General features: G+C 39.9%; 1 pseudogene; it reads left to right on the plus strand.

Moving 5' to 3' along the window:
* Positions 1-2720: 2720 nt before the first annotated feature.
* LOC133727800 (uncharacterized) lies at positions 2721-4665 on the plus strand (annotated as a pseudogene).
* The last annotated feature ends 1761 nt before the right edge of the window (positions 4666-6426 follow it).

Raw genomic sequence — 6426 nt, forward strand, 5'->3', positions numbered from 1 at the left:
GTCGCTTCTGATTTGAGGCCTATTGCTTTATGCAATGTGGTGTATAAAATTGCTTCTAAAGTTTTAGCTAACAGATTGAAAGTGATCTTGCCTCATATCATATCACCTTTGCAGAGTTCTTTTGTTCCAGGTAGACTCATCTCAGACAACACACTTGTGGCCTCTGAGATTAATCATTTTATGAAAAAGCTGCGTGATCAGTTGGACGGCTTTTTTTCCTTAAAGCTTGATATAAGCAAAGCTTACAATAAACTTGAATGGGACTTTCTGGAAGCTATTTTGAGGAAGCTAGGGTTTTGTAACAGATGGATTGATATTGTTCTCTGCTCAGTGAAATCTGTTAGTTACTCATTGATTATTAATGGGGAACCTACTGGTTTCATAACCCCAACTAGGGGCATCAGGCAAGGAGACCCTCTTTCTCCTTATTTATTTATCTTGTGTGCTGAAGGTCTTTCTTCTCTGATTTCAAAGTCTGTAGAGCAAGGCTCCCTTAAAGGCCTCAAGATGAGTCCATCTGCTCCGATTATACATCATCTGCTATTTGCAGACGATAGCTTTTTGTTTGGGGAAGCTACTGAAGCTGATTGCACTCGTGTTAGATCAATTCTTGATATTTATGCCAGAGCATCAGGACAACAGATCAATCTGCATAAAAGTAGTGTGATGTTCAGCTCTAATGTGAGTATGGAGACCCAATCTCACTTGACTTCCCTTCTGGAGGTGCAGTGTGTGCAGGATCATGGGCAGTATCTTGGTCTTCCTCTGCATGTGGGAAGATCCAAAACTGCAGCATTTGCATATTTGAAGGAAAGACTTACTAAGAAGCTTGTCAGTTGGCGGTCAAAAACTCTTAGTATCGCGGGGAAGGAAGTCCTGATTGAGGCAGTTGGCCAAGCTATTCCCCAATATGTCATGAACTGTTATCTGTTGCCAAAGTCACTGTGTGATGATTTACAGCAATTATGTGCTCAATTCTTTTGGGGTACCACTGAGGAAAAAAAGAAAATTCATTGGCGTTCTTGGGAGAGGATGTGTCTTTCTAAGCAGGAGGGTGGTATGGGTTTTAAGTGTCTACATGCTCACAATTTAGCAATGCTTGCTAAACAAGGATGGCACCTGATGTCCAACCCTACCTCTCTTGTAAGTCGCCTTCTCAAGTCTATTTACTTTCCAAATGGTAATTTTCTCAGTGCTGATATGGGAGATAGACCTTCTTATGCCTGGAGAAGTATTATAGAGGCCAAACCGATTATCCAAGCTGGAGTTTTTTGGAAAATTGGGGATGGGCACAAGGTTAATATTTGGAATGAGGATTGGATTCCATCATGCCCTTCTTCCTCTCTACAAAAACCTCACAGCACAACTTTTGAATTTGTTTCTGATCTGATTGATTCGGTATCCAATACTTGGATAGAGCCTGCTTTGCATGCATGTTTTCCTCCTGAAATTGTTCCAAAAGTGTTGAACATTCCTCTCAGTAGAAGAAGGGGGCAAGATATTGTTACCTGGAAGTTCAACAAAAAGGGTTTCTTTTCAGTCAAATCTGCTTATAGGGTGGCTAGGGATTTCTCTTTGGGTAATGTTCTGGCCTCTGGTTCTGGAGGAGATCCTTATGCTACATTATGGAGGGCCTTCTGGAAGGCCAAAGTACCAGGTAAAGTCGCGGTTTTTGGGTGGAGGGTTGCCCACAATCTACTGCCTACCAGAGCATCTTTGGCCCTGAAAGGATATGAAGGGGAGATGAGGTGTTTACTGTGTTCTTTTCCTTGGGAAGACTTGGGACATGTTTTATGTCAATGCCCTCTCGCCCAATCTATTTGGACTGCTTCTCCCTTCTTTTTTAATATTGATACTTTTAATCCCTTGCATGTTAAGGACTGGTTATTGGACAAGGCTAGCACTTTGTCTTCTGCTGAGTTTGATAAGCTGCTAGTTCTCATGTGGAGCTTATGGCGAAACCGCAATGATCAATTGTGGAATGGACATCATAGAACAGGCTCCGCGCTAGTGGCTTCTGGCATGAGTTGGTTGGAGGAGTTTATTCAAGTTTGTGCTACTGGGAAGCCTACCTCATTGAGCCAGAAGGTTTCAAGGAACCAGTTTTGGAGCCCACCGCCTTCTGGTGTCATCAAAATGAACACGGATGGAGCCTTCCTCAATGGTATTTGCCATGGGGGTGTTGGTGGGGTATTGCGTGATGAGCATGGCAGTTTTTTGGCTGCTTTTTCAGGTAAAGTGCAGTTCATTACGTCACCCCTTCACATTGAGTTACTAGGTATCAAGCATGGCATGCAGATGCTTCAACAGCTGGGCGCGACAAAGGTAGAAATTGAAAGTGATTGCCTTGTCGCTATACAATCTATTACTGATCAGGCTGGTGACCTTTCTCTACTAAGTAACATAGTAGATGACATCAAGGATTTATGTAAGTCCTTTCAGTCCATCGAATTTCTTCATGTGATTAGGCAAGCAAATTTTGTTGCTCATAGATTGGCTAGCCTTGGTTTTGAATCCTCTATTCAGACCGAGTGGTTCACTTTTGCTCCGACTATTATCTCGGATGCCCTATTGTATGATCTAAATCATATTTGATGAATAAAATCATTGTTCACTGTTCAAAAAAAAAAAATGTATATGTATTGAAAACTATAGTATACCCAATTTTTATTTAGGGTTCAAACTCTCACTATCATTCTCTCAGTCTCCACTCTCCAAGGTTTGCCCTTTTTCTCAAGGCTAGATTGATGAAAAAGTAGGCCTTACTTCGCTCTGCTGCTCCTCCCTCTATCTCTGGGAATCCAAACAAACGGCGGGAAGAGAAGACCGGGCAGTCTAGGGTTTCAGTGGAGGATGTGAATCAGGTTGAATTATCAGTCACTCACAAATGAAGGTGAGGGTGGTGTGTAGGAAAGTGCGTGATTACATTCGTTATGATCTGAAAGAGATCGCCTTTCCATTGTCGCTGCCGGACCCTCCTCATATCAAGAAGCGCCGCAAGCTCACCTGGCATGAGCGGTTCTTGGTACGCCTTTCTTTCATTCTCATTAGGCTCGCTAGTTATTCATACCCATGCCCAATTGATTTAATTATCTATTCTATGTGTTATTCATAGATGTAATAGTAAATGAGCATTTGAATTTGGATTGTTTTAATTTTGGAATGTAGTCTTAGTATACTTTTGTATGCATGGTGTTGTTGAGTGTTGAGCTGAAATGTGGTTATATATATATCTTCTTGGATCGACCTTCAGGTGTTGAAGGAGGCTTCTAGGCTTTATGCTGCCAGCTGGGTGCGGGATATTGGTCCTGAACTGCGGCCTAATGATTATAAGAAGGATGAAAATAGTGAGAATGAACCTAGTGGATCAAAGAGCACAACTAATTAAAGACAAAGAACCCTCAACATTAGAGGATCTTGGTAAGTAATCTCCACATATGGTGCTATATCAAACAACGTCATAAGATTATAGTTGACGGCGATTAAAAGCTTCAGATATTACCTAATCTGTAAAAACCTACATTAGTTTCCTCGTTTTAATTTTCTCTGATCTACTTGTTTATATCATGCCTGCCTTCATATGACTACTGATGCCGAAGATATCTCATTTGCCTTTTCTGTTATTGATTTGAGTCAAATGATTGTTGTGGAATGTATTGACTCAAGTTAGCACAACTAATCGTCATTTAGTCCTACTTTTTCATCAATCTAGCCTTTCAGATATTTACTTGTGCCAATTCTGCTGCCAAGTACTCGAGCACAGTGGATTAGAAATGTACTTTTGATACTTTGAGCAGTCAGAGTGGATTGTATATCCAAGCAACTTCAAATCATTTCTGTTTATGTTTGCCTCACCCTGATTGAACGAGAGATAGAAAATGGAGGATGAATTAAACTAGTATGGGCGCAATAGATATGGCAAGATTGAAGATATAAAGGAGAGGTGCTTATGTTGCAGTCCGGCCAGTTCTATCTGGCTGGAACTTTCTGTATATGGACTTTGCTTTAATATGTCTATTGCCTGTATCTGTATTAGAAATCATCTGCTGCAAACTACTCTTTTGTGATAAAAACTTGTTGGCTTTTCAGATTTCAGCTATTGTTAACAAAGTATATGTATATATATGGTCCTGCATGTTTACTCCCCTCTCCCTCAACAGAAGATTTGTCAGTTCTTTGTATGTAATCTTTGAACTTTGTTTAGTTGAATGGTTTGAAATCTGACTATGTTTTGATGTTTATCTGGAATTATAATCAACAGCTGTGGCTGCTAGAGGAGGGATGGAGACATTAAAGCCTGCTCTGCAACGGATCTACATGACAAGAGCTTCTGCATATAGGGATGCTCTTAAAAGTTTTATCCAGGGGTACCAAGAAGGCATTCAGCAGGTAGTGGAGAGAAAGGAAGATTCTAAATCCGAACAGGAAAGTGATATACAAAATAAATCTACTTGACATCGTTTCACGAGGCAATGTCACTAGGGTTCCCCAGCGCACCAACTTTTCACGCGAGTTGTTGATGCGGCTACTACACAAGTCCTCGAGCTTCATTGTATCTCATTTGCTTTTTATTTTTGCTTTTTTGAACATCGACCATGATAGTCTATTCGAGTGTTGAATACTGTGGAGTACATTCGAGAAATATGAATATAATGGAATATACTTCTTTGTAGACTACGTACTCAAGTCCTGGTGTGAAATTTAATTTGCCACTCGATATAGATATGCATGTTTGTACGTTTTCAATGCAGGCACTCGTTATGCAGCTTCATAGTACATTTTTAAATTATAGAGGGGAAAAAATATAAAATAAAATAAGAACTGGTGTGAAATTTAATTTGCCATTCGATATAGATATGCATCTCTGTACGTTTTCAATGAAGGCACTCGTTATGCAGCTTCATAGTACCCTATCACTACTATGATAAAACTGGTCCCCTCTATAATTTATAAGTGTACTATGGTAAAGCGAAAGTTCAGTGCATTGGAGAGGTCTTCTGGCCATGGGCGTGGGCGTAGGCGTAGGCGTAGGCTACTTGATCATGCAAGTGTTCCCGATCGTCAACGTACTGCTTCCCGAGGTTTTCTCCTTTCCTGAAGCTTCGATCGGATTACGTCGATCTCGTAGAACATTTTGCCACATCTGTTGCAACGTTTTTGGTGCAGTGGAGAGTGAGGAACAAGTCCATTTTCTCGAATTACTGCAGTCCCTCCTCTTAGTTCAAGATCTGATGTCATATTTCCAGCACCTGCTGCTGCATTATTTTCCTTGCTCTTCGCATGCAAATCTCTTGTTCGTGCGCGACTCAACAATCTTTTTCAAAGATAACAGGCAGGAAGTGGAGTAGTTGTTAAGAAGATTTTGGGAGGTGACTTACACTGCTTTCAGCACCTGGAATTACGACATACTTGACTCAATAAACGGAAATACGTATCTAGTTCAAGTCTACAACCACAACTTGATGATGTAGAGGCTGACCAACTTGGTGAACCCCGAGAAGGATGGGATTTTCTATGACGAATAGCCCTGTTCTTTCTAGTTGATGTCGGAGAGGTTTTGTTTTGTATGACGTGGGGAGATTCGAGTGGTGTAAGGGAGACATACGGTGAGGGCGATGGGGAAGGATTATTGCTTTTGGAAAATATCTTCGACGTTTGGAGTTTGTAGTATGCGAGAGGAGTTCGATTATTGAGAAGCTAGACAGACTGGAAGGTATAATGGACATTTGGGATATTTCTTGCTAAATACGCTTGTCTATGACTCTCGAAGACTTTGGAGGAGTACTTTCTTCTCTCTTTTTTTGAAAGGGTACTTTCTTCTCTTTATGTTTCCAAGGAATCAATTATTGAATTTTGTTTTAAATTTTTAATTAAGGAATTTGAATATTTTCGGTCAAAAGAAAATATTTGTTTGAGTTTGAATTTCAAATGATTTGGTCTTCTTGTTTAAAACATGGACAAAATCTATTCCAAAAAAAAAAAAAAAAAAGGAAAATGGACAAATTATTGTATGGTCTATTGTATACGTGGTGATCTGAAAGAATATGATTGAGCCTTATATTTGCTCCGCATATTTGTTGGTATTTTATTGGTATAGACCACCATATGACATTGTGTCACGTAGTAGTCCGGAACAATAAACTATGATGCTAGGTCAGAGGTGTTATTTTCACTATCTTAAGTAAAACTAATTGTAATCAATGATGATTGATGAGCAAAGTTGGTTATTTTTACCCTAATCACTCACTTAGCATCTTTGTCTTAACAAGTTAGCCAGCTCAAAAAGTGTAATACTCCGGAATTTCGTTATTATTTTCTGAGGATTTTCCGGAATTTAATTAGTAGTTGTTGGACGATTTTGTGGTTGTGCTGCTTTGTTATGTATAGAAGACGCAGCAGGATTCAAAGATGAGTAATCTCACAACG

Source organism: Rosa rugosa, chromosome 2 (assembly GCF_958449725.1).
Source record: "Rosa rugosa chromosome 2, drRosRugo1.1, whole genome shotgun sequence".
Classification (NCBI taxonomy): domain Eukaryota; kingdom Viridiplantae; phylum Streptophyta; class Magnoliopsida; order Rosales; family Rosaceae; genus Rosa; species Rosa rugosa.